This window comes from Podarcis tiliguerta, assembly GCF_965153285.1.
Source record: "Podarcis tiliguerta genome assembly, chromosome: 6".
Taxonomy (NCBI): domain Eukaryota; kingdom Metazoa; phylum Chordata; class Lepidosauria; order Squamata; family Lacertidae; genus Podarcis; species Podarcis tiliguerta.
Window position 1 is genome coordinate 9,030,202 of NC_139539.1, and position 21,386 is coordinate 9,051,587.

A 21,386-nucleotide genomic window follows, 5' to 3' on the forward strand; every position below is an offset into this window, starting at 1 on the left:
TACTTAACTAAATGAAAGCAGCAAGCAAGCAATTTTGATTGATGCTATTCTAAACTGAAGCAGGTTGTTGTTGTTGTTACTTTTACAAGCATTAGCAAAACCTATTTGAATATGTATGGATTTACATTTCCTTTACTAGGTATAGCATTTTTGCAAGGGAAAAGCACCTTGGCAATGCATTTGAATCCCAGGGGAGTGCTGTGCTGTGTTGTGCTTTGTTTTGTTTTTAATTGCTTTAATGCAGAGAACAATTTTAATTACTTTGTGCAATTCTGTACACGACTACTCAGAAGTAATCCCCATTGAGTTCAATAGCACTTACTCCCAAGCATAGGATTGCAGCCTAAATCTGTTTGCTGTTTTGTAGTCTTTCCATTGTGCATTACAAAGCAGAAAAGTTCCTAAATCCTGGTTAATGCTGAAAACACTCTGATTACAGTAATTTTGGTAATGTAAATTTATTTGTGATAGGTCTTTTGTTTTTAATCGCCTTTGGCAGTTTGTTGTGAGGGAGGGGAGAGCGGAATATGTTGAAGGATTTGTTGTGCTTTAAATCGCCCATTTTATCCCTCTCATTCAGTTCCTTTTGTGTAAAGGACCAAAGCATAAATACTCATTGGCAAATCTAATTGAATATTCTCCTTCCAAATGAGGAATAACTGCAAGGGCAAACTTAGGGGATAGGGAATCTTTTTAAGGGGGACACTGCATTCCCTGTGGGCAACTATCTAAGGACTGCAAGCAAGTGGTGGGTGGGGCCTGATGAAAAGTGGGCGGAGCAAAGGATGTGACTCCTACCTTTGCAAATTTCGCTACATTCCAGAGATTTCTTTATGTCCCCTAAGGCAGGCACGTCCAACAGGTAGATCACCAGACGTCTGTGGTAGATCACTGGCAGATCACTGGCTCCCCTCAAAGGAGCTCAACAGCTTTGGCTCCCCCCCAAAAAAAAGCTCAGCCCATAAAAACGGGAAAGCTCAACAACTTAACGACTTTGACCTGGACCCCCCAAAAGGGGGTAGATCACTGCCAGTTTTTAACTCTGTGAGTAGATCACATACTCTTGGGAGTTGGCCACCCCTGCCCTAAGGGAAATGAGTGAAGCCTGGGGGTGGGGCCCTGAGAGCACCTCTTGATCAATCATGCTCTTCATTTCAGATTAAAGTTTAATGCTCTTTAATATCCCAACAAGGGACCAGAAGAGACTGGATCTGGGTTGGATCTGATATCTCCCATGAGCAGAGTTCGTGCAGATGCAGTAGTAGCCAATGTGATGTCTTCCCAATGTTGCAGGATCACAACTCCCATCATCCCTGGCCATTGGCCATGTTGACTGGGGGTGATGGCAATTGTCCAAAACATTTTAGGCTACTAGGTTGGCCACCCACACTCTAATGGAGCACTCCGTTGGAGGAGATGAGGGAAGCAGTTATCAGATTTCTGCAGACCCCTGTGTGCTACCTGGAAAGCTTTTTCTGAGTTTCGGGGGACCCTCCACAAAAACATGAGAATTCCTATGCTGGTGCTACAAGGAGAAGGTGGGCTGGCCAATAACAGCCTCCTCCAACAGAAGCCGCTGTTGGATTGGAGTCCCTTTTGTGAATGGAAGGAGACTTTCCATTCACGGAAGGAAATGACTGGATCCAGCCTATTATTATTATTATTATTATTATTATTATTATTATTATGGTTTAATTGCATATATCATCCTCCCTCCCTCACTTCCAGATTGGATGTGCAAACTTGAATAACATTGACCCAAGAATTACCTGACTGCCAGCCATTGTTGTCACTACAGTGGTACCTTGGCTTACAGACGCTTCAGGTTACAGACTCTGGTAACCCAGAAATAGTGCTTCAGGTTAAGAACTTTGCTGCAGGATGAGAACAGAAATTGTGCTCTGGCAGCGCAGCGGCAGCGGGAGGCCTCATTAGCTAAAGTGGTACCTCAAGTTAAGAACAGTTTCAGGTTAAGAACGGACCTCCAGAACGAATTAAGTTCTTAACCCGAGGTACCACAGTATTATTTTACCTTTTATTTAAACAGCACAACACGGAGGTACCAAGCACACACCAGGGATTTATCTCTGCTGCCGCAACTCTTACAAAAGGTATGCTGATCTCCTTTCTGCATTCGGTTCATGCATATATGCATACAGATAACTTATAACTTGCAACTTGCCTGCATTTAACTTGTGCACACAGAGCTTTACACACTTGGCACAAAAGAAAAGAAAACCCAAATAAATTTAAAGGGTGGGGTCTGATGGAAATGACTTTGGCAATCCTACCCAGCGTTGAACCCAATGTGTTTTGACTATATGCAGTTTTGGCTTTACACCCCAGAACGAGCCTGCTGTTAAAATTAAATCTAAATATCGAAAGCATCTGCATTCAATTAAGTTCCAAAACCAATGCATTTAAGTGGCTGGGAAATCCCATACTTTCGGTTTGCATTGGGAGAGAGAATTTGAAACCTAACAGAAACCCCCCCATTCTGCAGGTCTGGTAACGGGTTGCCATCCTTTCAGCCTTTTAAGTATGTGAAAGAAACAAGGCTGAAGAAAAGGCATCGCCACCATTTCTCTCCCCCCCCCCCCGCCCTCCGAGCCCACTTTTGTCTAAAGTAATGAGGCTATAGTCAATTGCTTCGCAAACGCGTTGTGATTTGGTGTGACGTACAGCCCGGCACTGCAGATCCGTTTGGACTGCCTGCGTTGTTTTAATGAGACGCAGGCAAATCTGGGGTTTCTGTGGCCGCAAACTGTAAGATGCAAAGCACAACGCGAAATGTTTGCTGATTGCCACAAGGCAACTGACATTATAGATTCTTATCGCCACCGTTACAGTGGCATAAGATCCCCCCCCCCACTTTCTAAGATACTCCTTCTCTTCCTCTCCCCCACCTTCTCCAGCTATCGCAAATGACACCGTAGTTGCAAAATCTAAGAAGGAAGCATATTTTAAGCTTCTGCGCTTAATGTGCGGAGACCTACGCAATTTCCATGCTAATACGTTTGTCCCCCCAAAAACGGAAAGAAGGAGATATGGGGGCGAGGGAAGACGGGAAGCCACCATGAAGCAGAACCTGAATGCAGTCACCCAAAAAGGTCACCGTCAATTGGGCGACATCACCAGTAGGGACCTACCAGCACTGGCTTGACGTAGTATGAGAAATGACAAAGAGGCAGGCATATCTCTGCACAAACACTAATCACAGTAATGGTGTTCTTTAAGACTTTACGTGGGGTTGAACTTTTGCAGAGACTGTAGAAATATTTCCCACTTCTCTTGTGATCACCAGCCAAGGGAGGGGTGGGGAATTGCTGTGCACTCATTTGCCTTGAAGCCAGAGGCAGGTCAGTCCGCGGTGGGGAAGGGACTAAGTGATGTTTATTTAAAACTGCAAGGGCACTTGCATGTGCTGAACAGAAACTGTGTTTAATGCTATGCAAATCGCATAGTCAAGTGAGAAGATGCAAGGCCTTCTCAGTAGTGGCACCCTGCTTGTGGAATGCCCTCCCCCCCCCCCAGGAGATTCTATTGGCTGCCTTCATGTTGAGTTTTTGGCAGAGCTTTAAGACACAGCTCTCCATTCAAGCCTTTTGGGAGAGCTTTATGTGGTTTGAGGTCAGCTGCATTTCTGTGGTTTGACCGTTGCAGGATTTAGGTCTTCAATTTCCAATATTCATGCGGTTTTATTTTATGTATTGTGTTAGCCTGCCGGCCTGGGATCTCGAGACGGATAAACAGAATAAACAAACAAAATGAACCGTTCCATGGATAAAGCTAAGCATGGATTTGTGCGTAGAGGCCTGTGTCTGACCACGAGGGACCCGATCCAAATTTCTGTGCTTCCTCTTCATGTGCGCAGAGAGTTTCTGATTGCACACAACTGCCTGTTCCCTTTTTGGAGGGAGCTTTGTGATGCTTTGAGCTCATAGTGCTAGTACTCTTTTTGAAGTGAATGGAGGAAAGCCATGCATGAATGGGAATTGAATTGAATGGTGGGATTTATTTATTTATTACCGGGACTGGACAACATGTGGCTCAAGATGCTGCTGGAACACCATCCTCCATGACCATCGATCATGTTTGCTAGGGGATCCTGGGATCTGCACTGCTGGTATTCAAGTTGGTATTCAGAGAAATCTCTCCGCACCCTTGGCTATTCCAGTTACTATACCTGGGGTACCCAAGTGCGCCGACGCCCACCATTGGCCGTTGATTTGCTGACCCCGTACGTGGCTTCCTTTAATGTCACTTGTGCCCATATGGTCAATTGCACAAGAACCAACTGTGTGAAAATGGGCAAGGATAATTTTAATTGCTCTAATTATGTAAATATTTCCTATGTATATAAATACACAGAGTTGCCTGAAGGCTGGTTCTGGTCGTGTCCATGCTATACATTCAATTATATTCCAGCAAACATCAGCCATGGGACACCCTGCTGTTTAAGCCGTTTGTCCATCATATTGCCCAAAAAGCATCACTGCACTCCAACAAAACTGGAGGGTGGCGAGTTCCCTATCCTTGCTTTATGTGCAGAACCGCTGGTTTGGGATGAAGGATCCTTCTTCATCTTTCTTTCTTTCACCCACCCCCCTCCTCCAAGTTAATGATTAGGTGTGTCCATCACAACTACCTTTGGTGGCTGCCTGGGGCAGCACTGTGCAAAGGGTACCGCGTTTGAATCTTCAGCCAACATAACGGTGGTGAATGGTGCCCATGGGTACTGATAGGGAGTAAGGCAGAGAGACTAAGCTACTGGGGGCAATGGGGCCCTTTATATGTCCAGCTGTCCTTTGTCAACAACAAACTGTCATTTTCTGTGTGTGTTGAATATATGCTGTATGGTAATTTATGGACCTAATAGGTATCTAAAGCCATTTGCACGTGTTGCCATGCAACCAGTCCATGCAGAATGTAGGCACCCTATATATAGAAATGAGCAAACCAGTGATATTTTAGGGAGCAGGCTAGCAGGCGGGGCCCATTACTTACATCATAGGAGCCTACACAACACAAATCATTGTTGCTGTATGTAGGTTTTATTTTATTTGTTTTTTATCTTACATTTTCTTACATATATCCAGTTGTTTTTTCCTTTAAATTTTTTTGAGGGCCCCAAGAGATTAGGGCCCTAAGCTATAGCTTGTTTAGTTTATACGTTTTGCTTAGGTCATCACTGCCTCCCATGGGAGTGAGTTCCAGTTTTACTATGTGCAGCATGAAATACTTTTCTTTATCTTTCTTGAATCTGTCCAGACAGGTAGGGGCAGGCTGAGGTTGGTGGCACGATGCCCCGTTTGCCCGGCCTGCACTACAACAGAAAATACCTGCTTTTTCTGAGCATCACCGGGTGCTTTCAGCTTGAGAACAGCAGAGGAGGAATCAGTTGTGGGACTCCTGCCTAAGGGAAAGGAATCAATCCTAAGCGATCAGAAGAGCAGGATGTGAGGCCAGGATGAATGGGGAGCAGCTGCGATTCATGGCGCTTACCTGACCTCCCATCACCAACATCATGCCTCTCTGAATAAGGTTTCTAGTGGCTGAGCGTCAACTTTCAGAGCCACTCCTTGCCCATCTTCAAGGCTATCGGAAGCAGAATGAATCATGCAAAAATCACAATCATTGCAGAATACATTGTGCAAAACAGGAAACATTATTTTGCAGAGCACCTTGTGCGAAACAGGGGACATTGCGCCTATGCTTGTCGTTCACAGTGTTCTGATGTGTGCAGCTTGAAGAAAGAAGCTTTTATTTTGTGTCTACGTACCTGCATGCATATATGCACACATTCGTGAATACGCTTTTCACATTCCTTCTCTCCTTCGATGCACAGTATCAACAGCGTCTGTTGGCACTCTTGAGATTAAATAAGGGGAAGCTACAGTGTGGGTGGGGGGCAGGAGGATGGGGAACCTTTTGCTGCAGAGGCTGCCGACTTGAAGGCCTCTGGCTGGTCTACGTGCTTCCCAGTGTGCAAGAACAATGCAAATATTCCAAGCAACAAGATTTTCTCCTCCAGGGTAATTTTTTTGTTTTTATTGCCATCTTCCCTCAATCTGTTCCTAAAAGATTTGAGGAGAGAAAACAATTTTTCTTCCAGAAGCTCTGTTACTCCTAAAACGCGGTTTTGTGATTCGCTCTGGCAGGGTGACAACTAATACAATGCCAGGAGACTGGTTTGAACAAGGAGAGCTTATTTCGGCAATGCTCAGCATCAGACACTTGCAAAGAGAACAGCCGTCTTCGCTTCCAGCGGTGGCTGGTTATAATACACCGAGTTTCTCCTGGTATGGTTGGTTTCCTCCCAGAACAACTTGACTGGCTTTTTGCTCTCTTTTTTTCCCTTTCTCTCCTAGGGCCTGACAGCTGCACAGACACTTTTTAAGGGCAGAATCCTGCTTTCTCTGCTTGTGGAGAGCAGGGCACAGGGTGGTAAAGTCCTCTCAAAGCAAGCTGCCTTCGCACCAATTCCTTTCCTTGTTTACTATTCTTTGGCCTGAGAGTGGTGCAGGGAAGGCCAGTGTTTCAGGACATTGGAGAGCTCCAAGGGAGCCACTACAGTGGTACCTCTGGTCATGAACAGGATCGGTTCCAGAGGCCCGTTCACAACCTGAAGCGAACACAACCCACATCTGCGCACACATGGGTCGTGATTCGCTGCTTCTGCGCATGCGCGTGATGTCATTTTGCGCATCTGCGCATGCGCGAGCAGCGAAACACGGAAGTAACCCTTTCCGGTACTTCTGGGTCGCCGCGGAATGCAACCTGAAAAGGCGCAACCTGAAGCAAACGTAACATGAGGTATGACTGTATTATGGTGGCGTACACACTAAACATTGAAAGCACATTTCCCCTCCACCCCAAAAATATTAACAAGCAAACAAACCAGGAGCTAGGGATTGTAGCTCTGTGACAGTGAACTACAGCTCCTTAGGTTTCTGAGAAGTGGAGGATGCGCTTTAAATGTATGGTGTGTATGCAACCTATAATGTGCAAATCACAGAACTGTAGAGTTGGAAGGGAGAACCCCAAGAATCACCTTGTCCAACCCCCTGCTGCACAGGAACCACAGCTAAATAATCCCTGACAGATGGCCATCCAACCTCTGTTTTGAAATCTTTCCCATTTTCCTCCTAGTCCATTGCTTGCACTGGTGATCTAGTGATGGGGAGCATGAGATCTCAGGTGAGGAGGCAGCCAGTTGTGGTCTCTCAGGATCTCAGGAAAGGGTGGTAGCTTCCAAGAGGTGGTTGCTGTGCCTTATCTTTCCCCAGCAGTGGCAATTAGAAAGAGGATATTTCTGGGCTCTGGGACAGTGGAAATGGGTGATGGGAAATATAGGTTCATGAAATCATAAAATTGTAGAGTTGGAAAGGACCCTGAGGGTCATGCAATGCAGGAATCACCACTAAAGTATCCATCCTAGGTGACCATCCAACCTCTGTTTAAAAATCTCCAATGAAAGAGAGTCTACCACCATCCGAGGGCATCCGTACCACTGTAGAGTTCCTCTATCCCACTTTTCTACCTGACTCCATTGGTTTTTAACTCCATGATCTGGGAACCAGTAGTAGTAGTAGTAGTAGTAGTAGTAGTAATAATAATAATAAAATTTATTATTTGTACCCCGCCCATCTGGCTGGGCCTCCCCAGCCACTCTGGGTGGCTTCCAACAAAGACTAAAAATACATTAAAATGTCACACATTAAAAACTTCCCTGAACAGGGCTGCCTTCAGATGTCTTCTGAATGTCAGGTAGTTGTTTATCTCTTTGACATCTGGTGGGAGGGCGTTCCACAGGGCGGGTGCCACTACCGAGAATGCCCTCTGCCTGGTTCCCTATAGCTTTGCTTCTCGCAATGAGGGAACCGCCAGAAGGCCCTTGGCGCTGGACCTCAGTGTCCGGGCAGAACGATGGGGGTGGAGACGTTCCTTCGGGTATACTGGGCCGAGGCCATTTAGGGCTTTAAAGGTCAACACCAACAGTTTGAATTGTGCTCAGAAACGTACTAGTAGTCTTGCATATACTTTCACAATCAAAGCCATAACAGCAAAGTGCTAAGTCACCCAACTTTTCCAAGAAGATGGTTTCTTAGAAAGGTCCTCTCCGTGTCGATGAGGTGAGCTGCATTGCCACTATCAATTTTGAAAGGTAAGTTGAAAAGTGGCTTGCCTCTTTGGCACTGCGAGTGCCAAGCTTCTAAAAGGGTGAAAGGATGATAGCTAGAACCCAGTAGACAGAATCAAGATCCAAACCGAAGCATTATTGTCGCCGTTAAGTACTACAATTTATTTACTACAATTTGAGAGCCAGTGTGGTGTAGTGGTTAAGAGCAGTTGTCACCTAATCTGGGGAACCGGGTTCGCTTCCCCGCTCCTCCACATGCAGCTGCTGGGTGACCTTGGGCCAGTCACACTTCTTTGAAGTCTCTCAGCCCCACTCACCTCACAGAGTGTTTGTTGTGGGGGAGGAAGGGAAAGGAGATCGTTAGCCGCTTTGAGACTCCTGAAGGGGAGTGAAAGGCGGGATATCAAATCCAAACTCTTCTTCTTCTTCTTCTTATTGAGCAAGCGATCTACAGTCACCTGTTTAATAAACAAACAGCAGTGGCAAGAGGAGCAACGGCAGGGATAGGAGGTTCTGGTGGTCAGCAGTGGGCCTCAGAAAGTTCCCCTATATCCCTGGAATGAGGATACAAAGGAGCCGTGCATTTTAACTATTAAAAAAGGGGAATATTGAGTGTCAAAGCCAATGTTCTGAACTCGAAGACAGCTAGAAATAGGATGTCAGCTAGTTAGCTGGGGTGAAAGCACTGCTTTTGCAGCATTCTTTCTGAGAGCTGATAGGACTGTGCCATTTTGCATGCAATGTAGACAAGGGCAGGCAGCGAAATGCAATGAATTCTGGCTGGATGTACAGGACTCTCCCAAATTGGAAAATGATAGGTTAGGGGGAGAGAAGCAAATGAAAGGTAAGATTAATAGCATTTATCATGGCAGAGAGACTAGCAGTTTGCTAATTAAAGATGTTAGAACATAGAAGCAGCCAAGGATCAGTGGCTTTTAATGAGGATGGTGTATGGTGATTTAGGTCTAATTTTCTGCTTAATAAGGCTGGTTTAAAAAGTAATTTTGTTGGGATGTGACTCTCCTAAACCTGTTCATTATCAGTGCCGGGGCTTCACTTCAACACTTCAGGAAATGTTGTGTTTAATTAATATTGTGTCGGCAAGTGGACATGCTGACAGATGAAGGGGGGGTGGAATTGATGAAGAACTTTCAAGGACATTGACTTCATTAAGCGGCTTCATTATGGCCCTGAATAACTAGCTAAATATGTCGTTTAGAGAGATAATGTGCAGCTCTTCAAGTACGGGGGGTTGTACTTGTTGTTGATAAAGAATGTTGCCCAAATAATTGCTAATGCAAGGGAAACTTATATTCAGGTCATGGCATGGTAAAAGCCCGGCTGCTGGAACTGGCCAAAGGCCCATCCAGTATGTTCTCAGAGTAACCCACCAGATGCCCATGGAAACTCGCAAGCAGGACCTGAGGGCAAGACTACCCTCTCCAGCTGAGATTCCCAGCAGCTGGTGTTCAGATGCATACCAAGAGTGGAGGTGGAACATAGACATTGCAGCTAGTAGCCTTGGATCACTTTGGCTCTGTGGCTTCCGTCTGAGCCCAGAGATGCTGCCTGTTTTGGATGGGGTGGGGACTGTCCTTGAAGCATCAGACTCAGTGTGGGGGCTGTTAGTTTCTGTTTGCCACTGAGCAGTGCTTTGGAGTCACAAGACTCTGTTTACATTCCACACATTCCATACTGTTGGAAGTCTCCCGGGAGACGGATGTGATGTTAGTGGTTTCCTGTTCCTTTGTTCCTTTGTTGTTCAGTTGCTCTCTGCTCTCACAGAGAGAGGATGGGTTTTTTGTCTGCGTAGTTAGGAAAATAAAACTCCTAGCAATGTAGCCCAAACCTCTCGTCTCTTCCCTGTGCTGGAAACTCTGCTGAATGGGGGATGTGCCTGGAGCCTTATCAGAGGCTCAGGTCGCCAATCATATCGAGGGTGATTCCGAAGGACTCGGCCGGAGGATGATGAGCTTTATCAGCTCAGTCGAATGGAGATCCCAACAGGGGCACACCTGGATTCAGCCTCACACCTGGATATATTGGTGGCATGGGATGCTTTAATAATAATAATAATAATAATATATAAAAAATTATTTATATCCTGCCCTCCAAGACCAGGCTCAGGGCGGCTAACACCAAATATAAAAACGAAAAAACAAAATTAAAATACAACATTTAAACATTAAAATGCAGCCTCATTTCAGTGGAACTCAATCAAAAACTTTTGGGGGGATAAAAATGTCAAGTCTTCACCAAGGCTAACTATCCAGACTGGTCCTACATGGGCCAGAAATAAGCCAGGGAAGTCCCCAAATAGGAGTTCCAACACAGAAGGAGAAAGGAAAGAGGGGGAGGAGATCAAGTTGATTCCAAGCCGAAGGCCATGCGGAACAACTCTGTCTTACAGGCCCTGCAGAAAGAAATCAGATCCTGCAGGGCCCTGGTCTCATGAGGCAGAGCGTTCCACCAGGCCGGAGCCAGTGTTGAAAAGGCCCTGGCTCTGGTTGAGACTAATCTTAGGCTGGTGTACCAGCTGCACCTGCTCCTGAAGAGGTCATAGAATCACCGAGTTAGAAGGGACCCTGGGGGTCATCAAGTCCAGCCCCCTGCATTGCAGGAACCTCGGCTAAAGCATCCATGACAGATGGCCGTCCAACCTCTGATTCCCCTTTAGTCCCAATAACGCAACACTCTCCCTTTGGCACAGCGGCCGAATCAGGCTCGTTTGCTAGGCAGGAAACAGTGGGATTACAGAAACTCAGAGACATCTACACTAATCAAAACAAAAAACCCTTGCAGCTCCAGAAATAAGTTTTATATTGGGAGATATACCATGTGGCTGGTTAGAGATACACCAGATTGTATATTTTCTAAATCAGCCAAGGATTCAAGAATTAATGCAGCTTAAATAGTTCTAAGCAACCAGTCAACAACCCACTGGGAAAGGGAATCATCTCCCAACTACATAAAATTCTTGGGGGCCAGATTTGCTGACCCTGTGGCTCTTGCCACCGGAGGCAGTTGACTCGCCTTGTGGATGGGCTGACACCGGGGCGGGGGGGGGGGAGCCAAAGGGATGGAAGGAGGGCTAGGAAAGACTTCTACAAGCAATGAGCTCAGACTTGTAGAAACACCAACCTGACACACACACACACACACACACACCGGGCAGAGAGGGAAGGAGAGAGAGAAAAGGAGGTGGCAGAAAGAGAGGAGAAAAGAATGTGCACCTCCCACTTTTTGCTCCCCCCCCCCCTACCACCTCTTGTGAAAGCCCTAGGGGTAGTCAACATTTGGGTGTCAATGGGCATAGTCAGAATTTTGAGAAAGTGCCACAGGGGTGTAGCATAGTGGCGTCAAGGCAGGAATGGATGAGCTGGTGCGTGTTAAAATTCCTGCTCCATGATTGCAGTCATGGGATTTTTGTCTCCACAAAGTGGGAAGTGAGGGAGACAGGATGTTTGTGTTACTGTGTTCCGTGAAGTGGGACTATTGACCTTTGTTCTTTTTCTCTTTGCTGTCTGATGCTAGATAGAGAGGGAGCCATGTTGCAGTGCTCTGTGTGTGTTTATATCTAAATAAAGTACCGTATTTTTCGCTCTATAGGACACACTTTTTCCCTTTCAAAAATGAAGGGGAAATGTGTGTGCGTCCTATGGAGCGAAGACGCCATAGCCCTGCGACCCTCTCCCGGCTGGAGAGGTGACGCGCGGCTATGGCAGGAGCCTCTACAGCCGTGCGTCACCTCTCCAGTCGGGAGAGTGCGCAGGGGGCTAAAGAAGCACCCCGCGACCATCTCCCGGCTGGAGAGGTGAGGCGCGGCTATGGCAGGAGCCTCTATAGCTGTGCGTCACCGCCCCAGCCGGGAGAGCGCGCACGGGGCTAAAGAAGCCATAGTCCGCGACCCTCTCCGGGCTGGAGAGGTGATGCGTGGCTATGGCAGGAGCCTCTCCGCTGCGCCTTTCCGCTGCTCCCTGACCTGCTCTTTGGGGCTGGTGGTGGGCTTGCCCCCGCCAGCCCCAAAGAGCAGCTCAAAAGGAACCTGAAGCCTGGAGAGCGAGAGGGGTCAGTGCACACCGACCCCTCTCGCTCTCCAGGCTTCCAAGGTAGTCACCTGAACGCACCTTAAACGGCACCTTGTTTTAGAGCGGGAAAACAAGAGGGGGAAAGTTCTCCCCCTCTCTGCGCAGAAGGGGCACTGGGCAGAGAGGGGGAGAATATTTTTTGCTTGTTCTCCCCCCTCTAAAACAAAGTGTGTCCTATTGTCCGGTGCGTCCTATGGTGTGAAAAATATGGTAGATTAGCCAAAATGCTGAGTTCTGTCACGTGCATGATGTGCAAACTCTACGGATCCCTAAGTGTTACGGTGTCGGTTGGCATCAGTCACTGTGATGTTCGGGCTGAAGAAAGCTTATGAAGCTCCCAAATGAAAGACCAGGAGGGAGTGAACATGCCAGTCGGGCATGTGTCTCTGCCAGGGTCCTACTCGAGTGTAGGCTGAACTCCTGACAGTGCAAACACAAGCTGAGCAGGAATTGCAAACGGCCTGTCATGCAGTGTGAATTTTTTCCCCAGTGGATATTTTCCAAGATCTTTTGCAGGCCCCAGAGAAGGTTCTGTCAGTCTCTCTGGTGACCACGGGCATCATTTTGGTTACCCCTAGACAGTTTGCTCCTAAGTAAAGGCATTCCTCCAGAGAAAGGTTCTCCCACAACATTTTGCAAGCCGGAATGTGCTTGCAACGTTATTTTGATGGTTCCCAAAGTCAAACGCAACACGGATGGCAAGAATTTGAGGCAAAGTTTGCCTGTCGCAATAATTATAGCAGGCATAAATTTGGAAAGCCCCACAGAATTATAATGGACCCCATTGGAAAGAGTCATTATTAATTTACAAAACATCTAAAAACATGTGAGACCAGAAAATTGCTACATAATTTGAGACAGATTTTAGTTCATAGTTAGCCTTTCCTTTAGTGTGTACCAGGATCTCAAGAGTCAGAAAGAAAAAGAAGGTAAATACTGGGTTTTCTCTCTCTACGAAGCTCCCAGTGGAGATTCTTGTAAGCAAAGTGTATGTACATTATTAAAAATCATATTTTATGTTACCCACCGGACATAAAGATAATCAGAAAGCTATCTCCATAAACAGAGGGTTATTCATAATCCCTAGCATGGCATTTCAATTATCAGCCGATGACGATGTGACATTATGGATGGGGTTGTGATTAAATTTTCTTGTGTAATGACCCTAAGTAAATCTTTGCAATTTTCATTTTGTGGAGATTTAATATAGATCAGTGGCCTGTTGTTTGGGCCCCCCTCGTTTAATCCGAAATCACTCATTAAATTGGGACCAGCAACCCTCTGATTGCATTTCATGGGCCTGAGCTATGAACTTAACATATTAAATCTGCATTCCAGATGGATGTAAACATCTGTTCTCATTATGGTTATTGGTGTTAATCTCAAATGCTGACCTGCTTCTCCTAACATTATGCATATTAAATTTGATACAAAGCGGGAAGAAATCGTGTCAATACATCAGGACATGAGGTAGTTAACATACCTTTGCAGCAGCATCTCCTGACATGGAACACAGAAGTGGAGAAGTCTTAGGAAGCAGCAAAACCACTTGGACTCCCACGGAACAATGTGCTTACTTGCTCATCCGCTGCAACCGCCTTAGCTTTGCAGGATAACGAAGAGCTTGAAAAATTGCACGGGAGCCAATTCTTTTTCGATTGGCTAATAAAGATCGAGGGTCATATTACAATGTGGAGCAGCGCTGTGGAACTTATCTGTGTGCTGTGATTAGCTGTAATTATTAATCCCAAGGAAAGCAAGATGAGTCGATTCTGTGCCTTTTGAGAGGGAGGGTAATCAGTGTTTGAGCCTTCGCAAGGTCCCAGGCTCAACGTCAAGGCAACCCATTTTATTTCAGCACTGGCTAAGTATCTAAACTGGGGCATCGTCCCTCTTGCCCCCCTCCCATTGGCCAATACAATTACTTGCACCCATTTTACAGATCCACGGTTATGAAGCACCCATTTTGCCCCAAACAACTTGGTTACGCCCAGGGCATGAACCCAGTTTACCAGATCCAATGCTTCTTAAGCCGGATATCGACAGTGTTTCAGGAGGAGGGGCAGCCATTAGTAAACCCGTCATTAGTAATTAAGACAACTTCATTCAGAGGAGAGCCACCACCCATAATATGCAGCGCAGCTAATTATCACGGATTGTTTTTGCTTTTGGAAAAAGTTCTCATCTCACACAAAAGATCCAGATTGGCTCAACATGCCACCGCGCAGCCAGATTTGGCAGCCCATCAGCTGGAGCAGTGTGACTGAGCTGCTTGTTGCCTCGAAAACGGGTGCTGAAGACAGTCGCTGCTATCAACGCATCCGCTTCAAAGGAGATGAGAGAATGGGGAAAGGGGGGGGGGAGGGAGGTGCAGCGAAGTCGGCCGATAAGGGCAATGCCAGATCATTCGTCTTACGAACTGGTCTGGCGCTTGACTTGTTAAAGAGATTTTTGCACCGCAATCTTAGTCTGCTCAGAAGTTAAGCCCCATTGAATTCAGTGGGGCTTACTCCCAAGTAAGTGGGGACAGAATTGCAGGTTTAATCAGGCAGGCATTGGCTTGTTTGCTACGTTTATCTGTCACCTCGCCTTAAAACGCTCAAGGTGTAATGTTGTCATTTGCTATATCGTACGGCGCTTTTCTTATCGCTTGCTTCTACGTGGCTTTCCAGAAAGGCCCCCAAGGAAGCTCGTAAAGGTTAAAATGCATAATTTCGTACTATGCAATCAAATGTGACTTGCCGCAAATTAATTTGAAACGGTGACTTGGATCTGATACCTGGTGTTTTTTTCCTAGGGGAGAGATGCCGCATGAAGGTCCACTACAATCCACTTAGCTATCGTAAGAAGCTCAGTGAAAAAGAATGATCTGTACCATGTCAGAAGTAGGAAGAAGCCTCATGTGCCTTCTGGGAAAAACCAAGGGGCCACCACAGAAAAGGCCCTGTCTTGTATTCCCACCAGCCTATCCTAAAACAATGGCAGGAACTACAAAATGATGCCCCTGGCAAATATCTCAATTGGCTGACAGTCTCATGTGGGGCAACATAGGAAGCTATCTTATACTGAGTCAGGCCATTGGCCCATCTTTTTCCTACAAAGCATGTGGTCTCCCGCTGAGCCACAGTCCTTCAGCTCACAGCCCAGGCTTTTGGTGAAGTGAGATGAGGTGGTGTTTTTCTTTAGTTCCACCCCTTGCCACTGGACCGTATTCTTATGCTACTGATTATATATTATTTGTACTGTGGGTTTATATTTTTAATGGCTTTGCACTGACCCGAAGACTGGAATGAAGGGCAGAAAATGCATTTTCAAAAACGACTGAATTCAGATACATGGAGGCTCCCAGCAATGTAGGGCTTGAACTGAATTAAGACAAACCAGAAACCAACGTCTCTCCAGTTGCATAGGAGTGATTCGTTTTAAAAACTTAATCGTATCAAGCTGGAAGTACTTTTAAAAAGTTTTTACTGTCTGGTAAAGCTGGAAGCTGATGGGTCTTTATGGATGAGGATTCCTAGTCTTTTGGACTTGTAGTTCAAATATCTCTACACATTAATACGCAGAGCAGTGCATCATCCCAGATCTTGAAGCCCAGGAAGGAATGTTGCAGGTTTCATACAGTACAGTGGTCCTTGGCTCATAGCATTTCAGACTGCAGAAAAAGAAATGATTGAGTGCAAAAACTCCCTTCCTTCGGAAACTCAGCACATCAAGGACACAATCTGTATAGCCTAGACTTCTCCTTGACATTCTGTTGCTGTATATCTTTGGGCAGGAACATTTTTATATGTGCATGTGTGAATGCACACACACACACACTCATGGGCTGCATCCAACCTTTATACTCTTAAAAAAAAATAGACTCCTATCCTATCTCCCACATAACACACGGTTCGAGTGGACATGCTACATTTATATATTGCTGCTGTAGATCTAGTTTGGCTCTGAACCTTGGGATGGATCGCAGGGGGGGAAACGCTGTAAGTAAGTCAGAAATTAAATCGTTATAACAAAAGAAAAAAAGCGCTATGTAAAAAATGCATAGAAGTTTTGTTTTCTCTATCTGGTGATGCATGTCTATAACGAATTCAGAACGTCGTCTTTTGACTAATGTAGCTGAGTCCTTGGTCTCTGTAGACCAAGTGCAAGACAGCATCTCCTACACTACGCTGGCACTCGTTAATCAACTAAAGCAGTGGTTGATTAACCCACCCGTTGAAGTTTGCAGTCTTCCTGCTTCTTCTCTCTCATCTGCCTTCCACAAGCCCCGTCTTGCTCTATATACTTTTGTCTCATCTGTTTTATGTAGATCGCTTCCTCACCAAAAGAGAGCACATCACTTCTCTATTCTGTTCAGTGCTAAGTAAATGTTAAAGACCCAGTTGCAGCGGTGATGAAGTACACTCTGTCTGTGTGCTGTCACCTGGCATCCACCACATGCACACACCAATGGTGTTGTGTGTTCAGCAATATATGCAAATGAGATGCGGGTGTCGAGGTCATTGCCAGCTTCCAAGGTGGCTGCAGGCCAGAACAAATTGCCCAGCCCTTCTTGACAGCATATGGGGAAGGAAAACCAGTTGAGAGACGACGGTGGAATAAACCAACAAACAAGCCTTGGAACGAGTCGCTGGCCACTTCCCAGAACCGGTTGCCTGGGAGATCCCAGCCGACAGAACCTTTCTGTGTGTGGGAAAAGGTTCTTGCTGCACCTTCAAGGGCAGCGAGTGAATCTGTCTTCCTCCGTTAGATGACAAAGAGGAGGTTGCAATTAAGTGTTAGTCCAAAGGAGCCTTTGTAGCTGCCGGCAAAATGGATTGGAAAAGGCTTTAATTGGTTGTTAACGACTATTGTGGCTCCGGAGCTAGGAAAGCCGAAGCTGTCAGGCGTAAATCAAATGTATCAGCCCAATAAATCTCCCCTCTAAGTGACAGTTCGGGAGCCGGCACTAAATTAGAACGGCCACTGCGTGCAACTTCGCTCGGCGGCTGTTGGTGGCAAAGCGGAGAGGGCGGCCGTTGCTCCAACCAAAACACTTGCCATTCTGCTAATGCCTATCATTATTGTGATGGATAGAGCCTTCCGTATCATGTTTTGCAGTTGCCGACACTCTCCGAGCTTCACTAAATTACCTTGCCTTCCAAATGTCATCTGCAATCAGAGGGATGAAATTATCAAGAGTCTCCGGCAGTGGCAACACAAACTTTTGACATTGATAAAGATGCTCAGTAGCCGTACAATGTGGGCTTCAGAGGCCAGTGGCCCAGAGGTGGCTGCTGGTGCTGGTTTCTGGTTTGAGAGAGCCCATGTTGCCTGTCATGGCTGTCAGGTGTGATTTTGCTGTGGCCACCAGCTCTGCTATTTGAAGCAGGGGGGTCCCATGTTATTCAAACTGAGATGCAAAGACCACAAACCAGGAATCCTCTGGACCTGGGAGCGAGATACCCCCAAAGACCCTGTGAGCCTGTCCACTCTGTAAGCTCTGCATCAGAGGACCAGATCCAGGTGCCACTGTCTTCTGAGTTAAGATGGATAGGGTCTTTTTGGTGGTGGCACCCCGGTTGCAAAATAGAACTCTCACAAAGACATTCGGGTCAGCTCCTGTTTTTCTAGCTTCTTTGGCTCCAGGCAAAGAAAATTTTGTGTTCCAGCTATCCCCAGCTATCCCCAGGGAAGTTTGCCTGGCACCTTCATTATACAGTAGTACCTCGGGTTACATGCGCTTCAGGTTACAGACACTTCAGGTTACTGACTCCACTAACCCAGAAATAGTACCTCAGGTTAAGAACTTTGCTTCAGGATGAGAACAGAAACCATGCAGCAGCGGCGTGACAGCAGCAGGAGGCCCCATTAGCTAAAGTGGTGCTTCAGGTTAAGAACAGTTTCAGGTTAAGAACGGACCTCTGGAACGAATTAAGTACTTGACCCGAGGTACCACGGTACACCCTTAGGCGCCAGGCAAAAACATTTCTTTTTAATCAGGCCTTTGGTTGACCTGATGGACATCCTATACCCTTTTAAAATGTGGGTCTTTTGGGGGTGGTGGTTATTGGGTTATTGTTCTTATTTTGATTTTATATATTGTGATCTTTTCTGTTAACCACCCTGAGACCTCCTGGTATACGGTGGTATATAAATTCAAATAATAATACAGTGGCATCTTAACAATTCTGATTTTATGGAATCATAGAAACATAGAATTATAGAGTTGGAAGGGACTCTGAGGATCATCTAGTCCAACCCCCTGCAATGCAGGAATATGCAGCTGTCCCATACGGGAATTGAACCTGCAACCTTGGCATTATGAGCACCACACTCTAACCATCTGAGCTACCCAGGCTTACATTATAGTTTTAACTATAGCTGTGCACTTAAGCTATAGTTTTAAGTATATAATCATCGTTGTTGTTGTTGTTATGAATTATTGTACACAGCTTAGAGGCAAGTGTAATTAAGTGGGGTATAAATAATAAATACCCAAGCTTTCAATGGTTAGTTTTATTCCTGCTTTTTCTGTTTTTATTGCTGCTGTACTTGCTGCTTTTTGCTATCATCGTTTTTAAAAATTGCTGAAGCCCACGTGGGATGGGCATGCCCAGTTGGTGAACCCATTGTGGACTAAATTTTTCCATGAAACTGATCATCGCACGACCACTTCCTGCCTTGGCCAGCACAAGCCTGACAGGGCTTAGGAAGTGTTGGTAGAGCTGCCATCTGTTCTCTTTCCCTTGCATCCATCTCTGAACGTTTACTGGTTAATCTAAGAACATTCAAAGAACCTCCTGGATCAGGCCAGTGGCCCATCTAGTCCAGCCTCCTTTTCTCACTGTGGCCAACAAGTTGCCTGTGGGAAACCAACAAGCAAAACCCAAGCACAAGAGAACTCTCCCTTTCTCTGGCTTCCAGTAACTGGCATTCAGAAGCACAGCTGCCTCTGACCATAGAGCCAAAGCATAGCAATCATTGCTTGTAATCACTGATAGCACTTTTGTTGTTGTTGTTTAGTCATTTAGTCGTGTCTGACTCTTCGTGACCCCATGGACCAGAGCACGCCAGGCACTCCTGTCTTCCACTGCCTCCCGCAGTTTGGTCAAACTCATGTTCGTAGCTTGGAGAACACTATCCAACCATCTCGTCCTCTGTCGTCCCCTTCTCCTTGTGCCCTCCATCTTTCCCAACATCAGGGTCTTTTCCAGGGAGTCTTCTCTTCTCATGAGGTGGCCAAAGTATTGGAGCCTCAGCTTCAGGATCTGTCCTTCGAGTGAGCACTCAGGGCTGATTTCCTTCAGAATGGATAGGTTTGAACTTCTTGCAGTCCATGGGACTCTCAAGAGTCTCCCCCAGCACCATAATTCAAAAGCATCAATTATTCGGCGATCGGCCTTCTTTATGGTCCAGCTCTCATTCCATCCATCACTACTGGGAAAACCATAGCTTTAACTATACGGACCTTTGCCGGTAAGGTGATGTCTCTGCTTTTTAAGATGCTGTCTAGCTTTGTCATCACTTTTCTCCCAAGAAGCAGGCATCTTTTAATTTCGTGACTGCTGTCACCAACTGATAGCACTACCCTCCATCAATTTGTCCAATCCTTTTGTAAAGCCATCAAATGACTGTTGACGGATCTGTTTCTCTGGAACGGCATGTCCACACTACGAATGTGAACGTGCATAGTATGTTCAGAGTTCCTTTGCTTCGTTAGCCCCCAGACAATGCCTCTGGTTCATAAACACATTTTTTAGGCTCTCGGGGATAGCTGGGGGGGACTTACATTTTGCAATTCCCCTTGACCTGCCTTTAGCGCTGGCTATGGTAACAGACCCTTTTACGCAGTGCTCCTCTGTACACCTGTCTTTGCAGTGGCAGCAGGAGTGTGAATACATATACAGATATATTGATTCTATAAATCCCCTGTTATTATCTTTTATCGGCAGTAATAAATGTCCATATTAATTAACTTAATGGTTTTAACTGCAGTAATGACTTTGTATTAAACTAGTGCTCATTTCATGTTCCCTATAAAAGCTGTAATAATAAAAAATTTGTCTGCAGTATCTTTTTTTTTTTTTTAAGTTTCCATTGTGCTGAAACAAAGCAAATCACCTGTTCAGATATTCCAAACTCTTAGATCAGGAGATTAATTGGGCTGGAATGAGATCTCCTTTCATTCTGAAATAAAAAGCGGGATTCGGTTTCAGAAAGTTTTTGAGCACTTTGCTAAAGGGCAGTTCTGCCATCGTCACCACCAATAATTTTCTTTTTTAAAAAAAACCAGAGGCTGATCCTGTCTCATTAAAATCGAGGGGAATGGGCTGGTTTATGTTCAAACGAGTTAGTTTGAAATCAAGGAGAGGAAACACAAGATCTTTAGGCAGATAAGGTTTTTTTGTTGTGGTTGGTTGCTGACATCACAGGCTTTAATGTAGATTTACAGCAGGGATTGAGGAACCTGTGGCCCCATAGCTTGTTGGACTACAATTCCCATCATCCCTCACCTCGGACCATGCTGGCTAGGGCTGATGGGAGCTGTAGTCCAACAAGATCTAGAGGTCCCCTGGCACTCCATCACTTATTGAAATGCTGTTACTGAAATAAGATTAAATCATCCCATTATTATATTTTCAGTTTGGTGCAATGAAGATCCCCTGCTGGGCGACATGCAGCCCGTGCAGTAAACTCTTTGCAGGGAACAGCAGATTTTTGTGCAAATAGCAGCTGGGAGAGGGACCATTTCCAGCATGAAAGCAGGGTAGGGTTCCCAGCCCAGGCTGGAGGCATATTCCATTTCCACGCCCTGTGCCTGATTTTGCTTTGACGTAAAAGTGGATAATTTAATCCCACTTGTTTAAAAATAAAAACCATGTTTAGCACAAGATGTGAGTTGGCCCTTTGATACCTTTAAAAAAATAGTTTTATTTGGATCGCCGCGAGCCAGGTACTTACTCTGGCAGTTTTATGTAAATATTTTTTTAAGTGCTGCATCTGCCAGAATGAGAGCTATGCACTCCTGGGTTGCTAATTGTAGGTTTTAATTTGGCTGTAATGATCGGTTTGTGCAAATTAAGTAGTTGCAGCTACGCAAGCCCTAAAGAGTTGGATGTAAACTAGCACCGTTTGGGCACTGGAGTGGGTGGGGATGGGAATGAGACGCT

The 21,386-nt window shown here is 45.8% G+C and overlaps 1 protein-coding gene across 1 annotated transcript in view; it reads right to left on the minus strand.

Moving 5' to 3' along the window:
• Positions 1–16,035: 16,035 nt before the first annotated feature.
• Positions 16,036–21,386, minus strand: part of SLC17A9 (solute carrier family 17 member 9) — a 67,978-nt gene continuing 62,627 nt past the window's right edge. The window contains exon 14 of the transcript XR_014512857.1: positions 16,036–16,052. The gene's annotated coding sequence lies outside the window, so the exon portion shown is untranslated. The remainder of the gene's footprint in view (positions 16,053–21,386) is intronic.